The sequence below is a fragment of the Spermophilus citellus genome (assembly GCF_964194105.1).
Source record: "Spermophilus citellus genome assembly, chromosome: X".
In the NCBI taxonomy this organism is placed as follows: Eukaryota; Metazoa; Chordata; class Mammalia; order Rodentia; family Sciuridae; genus Spermophilus; species Spermophilus citellus.
In genome coordinates, this window is record NC_138190.1 from 11272241 (window position 1) to 11287782 (window position 15542).

Genomic DNA, 15542 nt, shown 5'->3' on the forward strand with positions numbered 1-15542 from the left:
GCTAAAATGTGGCTCAGTGGTGAAGTGTCCTGAGTTCAAGCCTCAGTACCAAAAAAATAGGATCATAGGTGCCTAAGAAACATTAACTTATACATTTAATCAAAGTGTCAATAAGACATTTTAAAATAAAAAAGAGCTTAACAGGATTATAAAGAATCTTAGTTCTTTCATAAAATGAGAAATGAGTAACCTTTGTTCCTTTTTATTACATATTCAAGAATATACTAGAGTCAACATAAATCATAGGAAATTATTCTGATTAGGCACAGAATCTCTGCTATCTCATACATTTTTAAAAATAACCCTTTCTATTGGAGGCAAAGGTAATAATCAGTAAGTTATGAAATGTGTTGAAATCTTAATAAAATTGAGCACACTTTACTAAGATTTCAACACATTTCATAACTTTTTTTTTTCAAATTTAGGTATTATAAACCAGAGCAAATAAAATTCACTTTCCCAGTTTTGTCCTTCATTGGCTGTGTTACATTTTGGAACAAACTGACACTAATTTCACTATAATATTAAGATATTATTAACATACAACATGCCACCTTTAAATGATTCAATAAATAAGTATGTTTGCATTATTTCCATTTTCATTTCTAATGTAATAAATATTGTTAGTCAAGCCACATGTACAAAAGTTTTTTAGAGTTGTCAATAAACCCCAAGAGTATAAAGGGGTTCAGACACCAGAAAAAGAGGAAGAAAAGTTGAATATTACTGCATTCATTAAAGCCTTTAACAAAAGTAACTAATTTCTATTTCATGAAGAAAATGGGGTTGGGGTGGAAAATAAGCTTTAGGTCCTGCCCAAGCTTTTTAAGAAGACAGTCAAATCTCATGTTACAACTTTCTGTAGCCATGCACCTCCCCTTTATACCTTTTCAAAGTGGCAAAAGTGAACATATCCATTGACATGGCCCAAATATACAATCTCTCTATGGCAAATAAAAAGTAAAAGCAAAATGTTATAAACATTAAATTATGCCTGGCAATTACATGACCTAGGTATCCAATGGTGATTTATTAATCGACTCAATTAGCTATTATCACCAAATGTTAAGCTCCCTTAAGATTTAGACAATTATCCTTAAGCTGACATACTATAAAATATAATTGTGGCTAAAATAAAAAGGTTTTCAGAATAATGGTAATTTAATTAACACAAATTTACATTTTACATAATCTTAAACATTAAGTAGGAATAATGTTAGTTGATTTGACCTGTATACATTTAGGAAAAACAGGTCGCTTGCAGCAGCAATGAGAAGGGAGAACCAGAAGCCAGGCTCAAAGCCAGATACCATGGATTGCTTTAAGAAAATGGCAGTCAAGTCAGACATGGGGGCAATTTTCAGCATCCATAAGGCGAACCTGAAGATAATGGAGACATAATGGAACATCTCTACTGACCAAAGAGACCACTGAGCAGAAAAAGCAGAGTGAAATTTCCTAAGAGCCTGGAAAATTCGCCACCCCCATCATCTCTGAGCCCTCAAGAGCCACAAACTCTATTGTGAATCCAGGAACTCCACACAGAAGCCACCAGCTTGTGAGTTTCTGAGGGGACCCCCAATCGAACTGTCAAATTCTCCATTTTGCCCTGGCATATTATAGAGATTTATTTGTATGATTAATGAAGATAAAGCACACCTCGTGGCAAAAAAAAAGAAAATAGAAAAAGCATATGCAAGTAGAATAAAAATGTATTCAGCACTGATAAATCAGAGAAGACAGCTGTTTTTATCAAACCAAAATTATTCAGTTAGTCCCATTTGCCAAAATTATGTAAACTTGGACACATTTTTCTTTTTTTTTAGGTTTTTCTAAGAAATACTTAGCACATTTACAGAATTAGAAGTTTCCATATTTTCTGAAATTTGGGGAATATTCTATTTCTACAAGCAGTTAATTATATCTATAAGCCAATATAGATTGAGTACTCCAAGAACCAGAGCAGATTCCTTTAATTTGCAATACTTTATAATCTAATTAGTTAGTGTCCTCCAGAGATAGGAAAACATTCACACTCAAACAAAAGAGTAAGTAAAGACCTTTCTGAATTCTAGATACATGGACACACAGACACATAATGAGCTTATAGTTTCAATTCTGAAGTTGAATTAATTAATATTTCACCACTAAATATTGCTTGAGTTGTCTTCCTTTTGTTCTCTAGATAATCTTTACTCATCCTTCAAAAACTTTTTTAGTATTACCTCCCTAGTCTGAGATTCTCCTTCACTAACATAATGCTTATTCATGCTAGACTCTTTTTAATCCAATCATATATTAATGATTTATTTGCTACTTAAAATATATGAAAAGGAGTATATTATCAACAATTTTAAATAGTTTTGCAGTATTGCTTTAATTTTCAAAATATGCCACGATATGCAAATGACCAAATGATTCACAGTACATTCTAAATGATAGTCTATCTGACTCTTTCTATAGCCAAAGAATTCCTTGTAACTAACAAAGTGCTTAGCACATGGAAAGAAATCAATAAGTACCTATTTGATGAATGATCAAAAATAGTACATTCTGGTTTTCTTTTTTTCCTGAATGAGGCTTTTAAATAATTGCTACATTATCATAGTCAGTGTTTTCATTAGAGGGAGGAAATCTATGAAACAGAATGAATGCAATTCTTTATAAAATGTATACACCAAGAAGAAAATCTTAAGTGTAGTCAGTAGTATCTGGTTTCCCTTTCTCCAATGCCCCACCTGGTGGGAGAACTTACAAATTCTCACCCTAGTGAACTTCAAGGCAGTCAGAGGTTTTCATTGAACAATAAAATATAGGTGGAAATTACATTAATCACATCCAAACAGAAGCTTTAAAAGTAATCATGTGATTTGCCATGATTTTTTTTTCTCCATAAATGGCTACATCGAATTGGCCAATGGTCATTTTTCTACCAAAGGTTTCTCCCCAAAGGTTTCTCTGAGTTTCAGAATGAAAATAGCACGGAGTAGAATCAGGGGTAACAAGAAGGACAAGTAGCATGCATGAGTGAGAGTTAAGGTTTGTTGATGTAATCCACTGTGACTTGGGAGGTTTACTTATTACCATAGCATGACATAATCTGACCTAAATACTGGAAATTCAGCTTCTCAACCTTCTGTAGTACACTATTATAGCTAACATATCTTATACCACCTTTCTTAAATTAATACAGGCCCTTACATTTTATGTAAAGATACTTCTATCCATTCCTCAAATTGAAGAAATGAACAGTCCTTAGCTTTCTAAAATTAATTTCAAAGCATATAGGTGAGGCAGACATTGCAAGTTGTCTACCAAATATATGCATGCTTACATCAGCCCTTATAAATAGAAATTCAATGTTGTTTAAAGGGACAATATTCCTAGCTAACCACTACGATTTTTACAGACTCCTGTGTTGTTAAAGGTGACTATGAAACTCCATTCTAATAAGAGAGAAAAAAAATACAATGTTTCTAAGTCCTGTTTCTGGGAAAGCAATTTTTTAATTAAAAAAAAAAAATAGACTCTGCCGTATTGTGTCTTTGCCCTTTTCTTTCCCCAATGATTCTTGTATATAATAGCCAGAGGCTCAGTAACCATCTGATGTTTGTGAAGATAAGAGTCAAATGCTACAGAAGGAGAACAGGAAGTTAGAAGATGTCTTGATGCTTAAAAGAAATACCAGTCCTAGGCTAGCTATCTCTGGACTTCTTGTTAGTAGGGAAAAAAACTATAACTGCCTTCTATGTCGAAGATACCCCTATGGATGCCAGCAAAAAAAAATTTCAATACCGTAGTTATGGTTTCTCAAAATCAGTACTACTGATCTTTTAGGACGCATGATTCTTTGTCAGGAGGAGGTTGTCTGCCTTGGATGTTGAGCGGCATCCTTACCCTCTGCCTACTAGATTCCAGTAACAATTCCTCCAGTTATATGCTAGATAGCTTTCCATCACTATAAATACCTGAGATTATCAATATATAAAAAGAAAAGGATTGTTTTGGCTCACAGTTTTATAGGTTCTAGTCCACAATCAGCTAGCTCCATTGCTTTGGGTCTGTGGCAAAGTGGCATATCATGGAGGGAGTACTTGATGGAACAAGACCAGTTGCTCACTTCATGGCTAGGAAGAAAAAAGCAAGAAAGGGCTGTGGCTCTCAACACCAAATCCACTTTGAAGGCATGCCCCCCGCCCCCAATTCTAAAGACTTCCAATTTTGCCTCGCCTTTCAAAGGTTTCACCATTTTCCAGTAGTACCACCCTAGAGACCAATCCTTTAAAACACAGGCCTTTGGGAGATATTCACAATCCTAACTTGCTTGAGGCTTGGTCTTTCCTCTGGGTCCCTAGGGAGATAGTGTGGCTAGAACAGAAACGAAGACTTAGGAGCAGGCTTAAAACTTAGGTGACTCATAGCACTTTAATGTGTCAGGCACTTAGGGAAAACTGTATGATTAATACATAATATCCTGCCACTTACAAGAGTACTTCATCTTTATTTTAAAGATAATCTTGGAAATTGCTGTGTTTATGCCTAAGAAGATTCTGGCAGTTTTGTGTCCAGGGAAGGCACTGTTTTTGAATGGGAGAGAAGCCTTTCCAATATTCCCTTAAGTCACATCATTAATCATGTTCTTGTAAGATTGGTGTTGCAAGGTAGGAGTCATTCCATGGAGATCTAAGCAGAAAAACTCATGTTTTCCAGGTTTGTGCATGCATATATGAGAGGGAGGGAGGGAGAGAGGGAGGGAGAGAGGGAGGGAGAGAGAGAGAGAGAGAGAGAGAGAGAGAGAGAGAGAGAGAGAGAGAGAGAGAGAGAGAGAGAGTTCTCTTCTTTCCTTGTAGCTGATAAACTTCCTTAGCACTTATTTACAGTACCTCAAAGAGGGTTTCATATTCTGTGTCTACTGAATAAATAGGGTCAACATACTGATGAGATTTTAAAAATAGATTCAGGTCATTGCATTTGGGGTTGAACATCATGCAACCTGTAGGGAGCATTAACAAATACTAGGTAGAAATGACAACAAACAAAAGAAAATATCCCACTGTCTGTCTGGATTATGAGTTACCTAGATTTGAGTTTATTCTTTCTTTCTCCAGCCACATGGCTACTATATTGTTCAGAAGCACTTCCCTAAAACAGTCGCAGACTTAAGGCAAGAAATTTCAAGCCCAGTACCATGACACTGTGTCAAAAGGGTAGGAGGAGTGAGAGGTGGCAATTCTAACTCAATACCACACCAATTCTGCATTCCAACCATCTTTTCTCTCCAAATTTACCTTGATCTTGAGGAAATTATTCCTCAGTTTTACTAAATGCCTACTTTTGTTTATAAACAAATTTTATTTGTTCTTTTTAGATATATGTGACAATAGAGTGTATTTTGCCATATTATACATACATGGAGTACTATACATACATGGAATAACCATTCTTGTGGTTGTACATGGTGTGAAATTTCACTGGCTGTGTATTCATATATGAATATAGGAAAGTTATGTTCTATTTATTCTACTATCTTTCCTATTCCCATCTCCCACCTTTCCTTTCATTCCCCTTTGTCTAATTAAAAGTACTTCTATTCCCCAACCCCCATTGTGTGTTAGCATCCGTCCACATATCAGAGAGAACATTCTGCTTTTGATCTGTGGGGATTGGCTTATTTCACCTGGCATGATAGTCTCTGTATGTGTACTTTCAAAGTCAACCAACAGAAATGCTTTACTTAGTTGTTACTATTATCTTAGTTGTTACTATTATCTTAAGTATAAAAGTTAGGGGTGTCCATTGTGAAAAATTCAAATAGCACAGAGATTTAAAAAGAGAGATATAAGTTCCTTCTCTGTCAAGCCCACTTCTTAGAGGTACCTATTGTGAATAATTTGAGTACACTTTCAAAATTTGCACTTGAAATTAATTTTATTGATATAAGCACATAATTTTTAAAGAACCACATAGTATTAAAAGGCTTATAACAATAAAACAGTGGTTTCCTGTTGTGTCCTATGATTTCTATTCTCCTTTGTTCACCTCCCCAAAGACAACCACTTTACCCTATTTTAGCTGTTTATTCTAGCACTTACATATAATTCTACTTTTTAATATAATATTTGTACAATCTTATGTTTTATCAAATGTAGGCATTATTTTCTTCCTAAAATGATAGGTCAGGATTAATTCCTTTACACCTCCATTCTCTTGGCTTCTGTCTTCCGTCTCTGAACAAGTTTGGATTATAATTTTTGGTTAAATCAATGTTCAGCATTTATATTAGTTTGCCTATGCAAATTCAATTCACAGCTGATAACTTTGGTGTTCTAATAATATCAAAATTCCTTTCTTACTTTTGTTTTACCTAATTATAATAATTGCCTTTATTTTATAATGTGCTTAGATTTCTCTGTATAAGTATCATTTATTGCTAGCCTTGCCTTTATCTTTAAATAATATCTCAAAAAAATCAGTCAATGCAGAAACCTTAAAAAATAATAACAGTAATTTCTCAGAATGGTTTTAAGGTAATCTATGAAACTCACTTTTTCTCATGGAGATCTTCAATCTCATTCCACATGCACTTGTTGATTTCCTGAAATTCTCTTCCCCTTCATTCTCGGAATTTCTTTTGCCTTTCTCCTGAGATGGAATCTCTATCGACTGAATATATTTCTGCCTCAGTCACCTATTTTGGTGGAACACACACTGCAATAGCTAGAGAAGGTTAAATATTAAAAACCTGAACTGCAACTTTAAGAAGTATTTCAATACTAGAAGTAGGAAAATTGTAGACTCAACCAAAATATCAATTAATCTAACTTTTAGAATTATGATCCTTCCTCTCCCAATATCTTACTGAAGCCATTTCATCAAGATCACCATTGGCATCCTGGCTGCTAACTCCAGTAAACATTTATTCAATTATATTTTATCATGTTCCTATTATGTGGCAGGTGCTGTGCTAATGCCTATTGTACGCAATACGGTACACCAATCCTTATGGAATTTTCATGAGTTATTCTAGGTCCTAGATAGATACACCTAATCCCAAACTAGAGACCTACTATTCATCCCCTTTATACTCTATTACATTTGCCTTCTTAAAAATCTATTATACTTTTCACCATTACTTAAACATATATTTCAATATCGAGCCTTTGGAACTTGTTCAATGGATTCCTTTTATGAAATTTCCTGAACCCATTCATTTGTCAAGAATTTACCCATCCTTCAGAGCTTACTTCCTTCATTAAGTCGTTTATGGTTTATCTATGCTTACCACTTCCTGCCATAGAATTAATATCATCCTTCTCTATTCCTTAGCATTTTGATTACAGAACTTTAGACATTCTGCTCTTAAGGCAGAAATCACATCATGTACCTCTTAGCACATTGTGGTCTACACTCAAACAATTTGTAACCTTGTATGCCATGATCATTCCTAACAAAATGCACTTTTCATCATCTAATAATTGGTTCTTTGATTCAATCAACACTCATAAAATACATACCATGTATGAGGCCTGCTTTTAGTCCCTGAGCTGCTGAGCCCATGTAATAGAATCACATAAGGTCACATCAATCTAGATCAGGTTAGGAACACAGAAGCCACACTAGCTATTTCAACATTGGTCATTTAATTTAGGGTATAGGTTCTAGGTATCAGAGTGCTGAAAAACCAAAGGGAAGACTGAGATGACATGGAAATAATAGGGGAACAAAAAGCAGATCTTGGACTGCTCAGAAGAGGGGTTCTATGGAGTGAGGGCTTGGACCTCTGAGGGGCAGACCTGAACTGACTGATGCTGGTACTTCTGAGGGGATATGATGACATCTGTTCTGAAAGTTCCAAAAGAAGCTACAGGTTGGAACCAACTGCTATTGCCAGGGTCCAGAGCCATTGCTGGGAATGATGCTAACAGGTACAATAAGCAAAATAAAAAGAATAGAAGCCCGCTTTCTCCTTCTTCTGTCATCTAATCTTTCTTTAGTGCTCCCTATTAGCACAACCTAACAGAGAGCCAGATGATAAAGGAGTAATGTATTTTTCAGAGTCCCAGCATCACTGAGAAGAGTATAGACATATAGGTGTGGAGCTAAGAGACCCACTCCTGTTTTATGGCTACCCAGCATGTATGCACAATCTTCTTAATACATCTCAAGTTCCATACAACACTAATGACATCCTTATACTTTTATCCTCACCCCATAAAATGAAGATGTCTCAACAGTCACTCTATCCATCTCTGGACTACAGTCATAATTTCTATCTCTAGGGGATGTTAATTACGTCTCTTTTTCAGTCATAATCACACCTAAAGTTTAAGTGATCACATTGGCCATCAAGAACAATCCTATATAAAATAATGAAAGAGAAGGAAGAGAAAAGGAATAAGTAAACACTGTGGTAGTTTTCTATGATTGCACCACAAATTAGCACAGCCCTAGTGGCTTAAAATATTATCCGTTTATTAGCTGACAGTTGTGTAGGTCAAAGTCCAACATAGCATGGCTGAGTTCTCAAGATATCAGGAGGGCTGGGGATGTAACTCAGTGGTAGAGTACTTGCCTAGTGTGTGCAAAGCCTTGAGTTTGCTCCCCAGAATTGCAATAAATAAATTAATAAATTAATAATAATAATAATAATAATAATAATAATTTTAATAAAAACATCATGAAGTTGAAATCTTGATTTCAGCATGGTGCAATTTTCATCTGCAGGAAAAATGTGCATCCAAGCTCATTCTTATTTACAGAATTCATTTCCTTGGGATTTACAGGACTGAGATCCCATTTTCTTTGCTGGATGTGAGTGAGGAGCTGTTCTCAGCTCCTAGAGACTACCTGAATGATTTACCCCCTCCATCTTCCAGCCAGAGAGGGTATGTTGAATCTTTCTCATGCTTTGAATCTTTGACTTCCTTTTTGTAAACAGCTGAAGAAAAATTCCTGCTTTCAAAGGGCTCATGGGATTTGGTCAGGCCTACTCAGATAATCTTCTTATCAACTGATTTAGGACCTTGATTAAATCTGAAAAAATCTCTTCACAACAATATTTAGGTGAGTGTTTGATTGAACAACTGGAAGATGGTGTAAATTCACTGGGAGTCAGGAAATTGGAAGATGATCTTAGAATTCATCCTACTACAATACTCTCTGTACATGTGCATAAGAAGCAAGAAAGAACATGCTTGAAGTTTAAGTCGCTGTTCCTATAATAGTTTATAGTGGATTTTTATAATTTCCTTCTTTTACTATTTCATGTGCTTTGTACCCTCAACCAGAACTTTAGCTGGTAGAGCTGGTAGGAAAAATGTGTATCTAAGCTCATTCTTATTTACAGAATTCACTTCCTTGGGATTTACAGGACTGAGATCCCATTTTCTTTGCTGGATGTGAGTGAGGGGCTGTTCTCAGCTCCTAGAGGCTACCTGAGGCTCCTGAGGCTGCCTGGTGAGGTGACTTGAAACTTTATTCTTGTATCTGTATGCACCACGATTTTGCTGTTTTATTTTCTGTATTTTTCATTAACATTTATTTTTTGACAACAGAGCATTAAGTGGTGTCCTAGGAAATTTCTAGGATTTCGTACCTTGTTCTCCTTAACTTTATTGTGTAATGAGAATGTAATTTCCCCCTGGTAACCAAGAAGAATTACCCAGCCAGTAGAGAACCCCTTCTTTGCCCAAAGGTTCATTAAGATGAGTCCAAAGTATCCAGGTTGCAGATTCAGCTTTCAAGTAATGGAACCATTACTATGTCCCCAGTTGAGAAATCCTTCTTTGGAAGCCATGATATCCAAACTTTACTGCATTCTAGATGTAGGATCAAAAACCAAAATATCCACTAATAAAATATTTGTATAATATAAAAATAAGACATCTTCACTTCCATCCCTTGATTCTTGGACTTGGGCCCACATATTCTGTTTAAAAGTCATTGCTGATTCAAAACATACCACTAAAGTATAATTCCAGTCTTTCAGAAATTTGTATCTTGATTACTGTCATAATTAGTCATCAGTGTGTCATTCCACTCTCCTACCATGTCACTGCTTCTAGGTGTTGGGTCTTACTTCTATATTCCATAGGTGTAAGCTCATTGATGAACAACTTCAAACACTTCAACAACAACTTCTTCTTCTTCTCTTCTTCTTCTTCTTCTTCTTCTTCTTCTTCTTCTTCTTCTTCTTCTTCTTCTTCTTCTTCTTCTTTTACTATGAAATGAGTTATTTGACTATTGAATGTTTTGATGGTGACATTGACTTCTGAGCTAGCCAATGCATTGCAGACAGAAAAAGCAAATCTATATTCACAATACATATAGCTATCCCAATAAGAATAGTCCACTGCCCTTCCATGATGAAAGAAGTCTAAAGTAATCAATCCAATGGCTGGTTGGTACCCCAGCATATAATATTCTATAGGGGACTCAGCACTGATTTCTGTGAGAGGCAAAATCATAATCATAACAGGGAGCTTACAATTTGTTGGAAAGATTTCACCTCTAATCCTCTTGTTCTCCCAGGAATCTCATAAAAACTGAAACAAATATTATGCTTAATAAAATATTTGGCATGACACACATTGTAATATTAATTGTAATATTTTTGTATTTCTCAATTACTAAGTGCTTTCCAAAATTCTCATAATGGGTATGAGTTACTTTCATAGTGGGGAAAAAAATTTTTTAAAGTGAATTGGTTATAAGTTCAAGTGAAGGTCATGCATTTCATCTGCCCTACCAACACCAATGAAGAGAAATTGCTTAATTGTCTTCCTTGTTTCTTCCCCATGTTATTTGCTCCATTGAACAGCTAAATAATTTTGTCTTTTTACTTAAAGATTTAGATGTCAAATTATATTTTTTATTTCATTAGCAGAAACAAACTGCTTTTGCAAACAGCAAAGACCAAAAATTTTGTGCAATGGAAATTAGAATTAAAAATATTTATGATTTATCTACTATGACTTAGAACAGTGGTTCCCAGCTCTAACTAAAGAAGCAGCGAAAGTTTGTGGTTATGAGTTTGTTTGATTGTTTTTCTTTCCCCGTAAGAAAAATACATCTACTTCATTCAGTTTTCATTAAACTATAGAATAATAATTTCATTAAACTATAGAATAATAATAATATTAATAAATATATTTATTGATTGAGTTGCTACTCTTTAGGAGCTATGAATATGGCAGTAAACAGATAAAGTATTTACATCCATGGAGCTTATTTTGCTCCTGGGGAAGTTGAACAACAAATAAATATACACTAAAATATCAGGTAATTTTAAATACTTTGAAAACAAAAAATAGAATGGAGAGATAGAAACTTACCCAGGTAGAGAATGGGGGTGGAGAAAGGCTAGATAGGTCGATCAGGTGAGGCCAGGTGAAACTTGAGCAGAGATCTGAATAAAAGGAGGAAATGTGTGTCATGTGACAATGTAGAGAAAGGCATCCCAGTTTAAGGAAACAGCAGGTTTAGTGGCCCAGAGGCAGAAACAACTTATAGGAGTTAGTAAACTGTGAGTAATGATAGGCTGTTGAGGCCAGGCAGAATGAGAGAGAGGGAGATTGGTAGGCTATGAGGTCAGATAGGTTGGCAAGGACCAGTTAATACAGGACCTGTTAGCCAAGGAAGGAATTTTGAATTCTATTCCAAGTGAGAGGAGAAGCCACTGGAGTGATGTGGGGGAGGGGGTGTACATGTGCATACAAGCATAGGTATGGTATTTTTGTTGCTATGTGCAGAATATTAAGTTGAACCAGAGTAGACAGAGGGTGACCTGATAAGAGGCTGTTTCAATAGTTTAGTCTGAAGATGGTGCCTCATGGTGATGGAGGTGAACAGAAGTGGTCAGATTGAGGTTATATTTGTATATGGGATATGAAGCAGATAGGAGAATCAAGGATAATTTCTAGGGTTTTGCTCTGGGTGATTGAATGGTGATGGCTTTAACTAAAATGAAGAACACCTGGGGAGAAGTGGATTTTATGGGAGGCGAGATTGTTAAGAGTTTGGACACGGTGGCTGTGCCATACCTATTTAAGCAAGGTGTTGAGTAGGCAGTTGGATATACATGTCTAAAGCTCAGAGGAGACTTGAAAGGTTAGAGATACAAATTTGGGAGTCATCAGTTTAAATGGCACTGAGATCATGGAACCACCTAAGAAGTAAGGATATACAGAAAAGAAGATGAGAAGTAAATCCCAGAAATTCTCGGTGAACCTTATTTGGAAACTGAAGCAGAGTAAGCAAGGATCACTAAGAAGGGGCATCTGGTGAGAGAGGAAGAAAACCAAGCCAATGTTATATCCTAGAAGTTATGTGAAGGAAGCATTTCAATAGGAAGTGAGTAGTGAGTACACTTAATGTCACTGAATTATACCCATAAAAATGATAAATTTTATGTTATGTATATTTTATCAGAGTGGGTGACCAACTGTGGCAAATAGTTCTGAGAGCAAGTAGGCTGGATACTGAGAACTGACTGTAGGAGAGCAGTGATTTTCAATCCTTTGGGTAATTTTGACCCCTGGAGACATTCAGCAATGCGTAAAGAGATTTCTGGTTGTCACAACTGGGAGAATGCTACTAGCATTCAAGTGAATAAAGACCAGGGATGCTAATAAACTTCTTATAATTCACAGAATATCTCCCCACAACAAAAAAATTATTAAGCTCCAAAATGTCAACAGTGCCAAAGTTGAGGAACTCTCGGATATGGCAATACAAGGATCATTGATGACAGAGAATAAGGGGTCCAATGGAAGGTGGAGGAGGGAACATCTCTGAAAAAAGTTGAGAAGAGCATGGTAGCTGAAGAAGTAGAGGCAACTCTTCCAAGTAGTTTGGCTCTCAATAACAGAAATAGATGGGTAGCTAATTGATGGGTTTGTGGGGTTGTTATGGTTTGAATATGATGGGTCCTCCCCAAAGCTCCTGTTAATGCAGAAGATGAAAGGATTAGATTATGAGAGCTATGACCTGACCAGTCCGTCCTAGTTTGAACAGACTGACTGAGCGGTAACTGGAGGCAGGTGAGGGTGGCTAGAGGAGGCAGGTCATGGGAGGTGTACCCTGGACATTTTCCCTACGGCCCCTTCCCCCTCCCTTTCTCTGATTCCTGGCTGCCACAAATGGAGCAGCACTTTTCCACCACATCCTTCCGCCCTAATGTTTTGCCTCACCTTGGGCCCAGACCAATGAATGGAGTTGGCTCATCATGGACTAAACCTCTGGAATCGTGAGCCAAAATAAACTTTCCTTCCTCTAAGTTGTTCTTGTCAGGTACTTTGGTTACAAGTAATGTGAAGTTGACTAACAAAGGAGTCCAGAGAAGATTCTCATTTAAGATAGGAGCTATGTCTGTATATTTATATGCTGATGGGAGTGAACCAGCAAAAAGATAAATAAGAGAAAGAAGGTGAAACATTGGACATCAAATTCAGTACATCAGAATGGTTTGGTCTTAGGTGTAAGGAATATTATTCATTGGGGTGAAATAAAGAAGGCAAAGAGGTAGGTACAACTATTATAAGATAGGTGTGGTAGTGGGAAAAACTTGGCAATTCTCTTCAGACTTCTGCAGTAACATTCATAAAATTTCTAAAATGATTTGTTTATTTATCTAATTCTACCCACCAAGTCAACTGCAAGTTCTTTGAGGGCTTTGTGCCTTACTTTGCTTTATATAGGCACTTAGCACTGAGCCCAGTGCCTGGAATAATAGAGGCTCCTCAAAAATATCTGTGGAATAAATGAATGAGAATTGTTGTCTATTTAAAAATGGTTAGTAATCCTTTTGTTTCAAGCATAAGAGGTATTTCCATAAGTCTTCTGTTACCTTATGGAAGGATATTTTTAACTCCCTCATGAAGGCAGCATTTATGATAGCTTCCAATAATCATCACGCACTCTTGTGCAAAGGTCACTTTCAAGTCTTGGTTATAAAGAGCCTGCGATTTCCATCTTGAATACCTTTTCTTGCTCTTCCATTCTCTTACCCTGCTGAATCCAGTTGCCACATTTTGATTTACCTTATGGAGAGTTCCACATGACAGGGAACTGATGCCTCTGGGGAAGATCTGAATCCTGCCAACAGTCATGTAAGTTTGGAAGCAGATTTTCCTCCAGATGGGCCTTGAGATGCCTGCACCCTCAGGTGACACCCTCATTACATCCTTCCTGGCACCACCCAACTAAGTTTCTCTTGAATTCCTGACCCTCAAAAGCTGTAAGATAATGTTTGTTATATGAAGTTGCTATGTTTTAGGAGGTTAATTTTTTAGCAAAACAGGAGTTAACTAAGATACCCCCTCATTCTATCTATATGTAAAGCTTTTTTCTTTTTAATTTAACTGAGGATTGAACTCAAAGACTAAGGGCGTTTAACCACTGAGCCACATCCCCCGCCCCTTTGCTTTTTATTTTGAGACAGGGTCTCACTAAGTTGCTGAGGCTTGCCTCGAACTTGAGATCCTCCTGCCTCAGCTTCCTGAGTCACTGGGATTACAGGCATATGCCACTCTGCCTGGCTGAATAAGGCTTTTCAGATTATAAAACATTCTACAAACTAATCTCATTCAATTTCCACAGTGGCCCTTGAAGTATCATTTCCATTTTATAGATGCAGAGGAATGATGACCAGGATTGCAATTAATGAATTCTAGAGCGGGAACTAGGTAGATCTTGGACACCTGAAGTCCCAGCCTAGGCTAGTTAGTTGTACTACATGTTGCCCATCTATAGAGCATCATTCTAAACACATCTGTCAAGGTTATTTGTAACTACAGTGAATTTAATGTCTACGCTATGTCTATGACATATGTACTAACATGACACTCGCTAATAAAATGTTCAGTAAATTTGTTATAAAAATACAGCAAAAGAATCTAAAACAAAATTGTGTCTCCCTATAAAACAAATGATTGCTTTATAAAAGTGTTTGAATATCAGCTTGCTTTCCTAGTTACCTGAACTAACAAAATTCAAAAAAGATTGAGTTGAAGAAAAATATGAATTAAATATGTTTTGTCTCAGATAAATTTCAATAGCAATTCACTAGCTAATTACAGCAACATAGTCTTGTTATGAAGATGTCCTAATAGAGCTCATTATGTCAGGTACTTAAGTAATGAGGCAGATTATTTTCTCAAAATGTCTTGAAATCTCCAGGTGAAGACTCTAAAACAGTAAGAAATATGGATTTCTTGCTGAGGAATATTATTTACAGGCATTTTTATCCAATTCTTCATTATCTACCTGGACATCTGCCTTGTGATTTTCCTGAAGGCAAATACCTGACCCTATTCATTTATGCAAATCACCAGCTGCATCACCTACCTGGCACATCAAAGATGCTCAACATAAATTTTTAACCTCCTAATTACATAGTGGTTTTTAATCACATTTTACTTATATCCCCCCATGATACTTTCTCTGAAACATATTGTTTGAAACAGTGAAAAAAAAAACTAGTATCTATGTGAGGTGAAATGTGAGATGCAAAAAGGTTTATTGTTGCCCTTATTGCTTTCTCA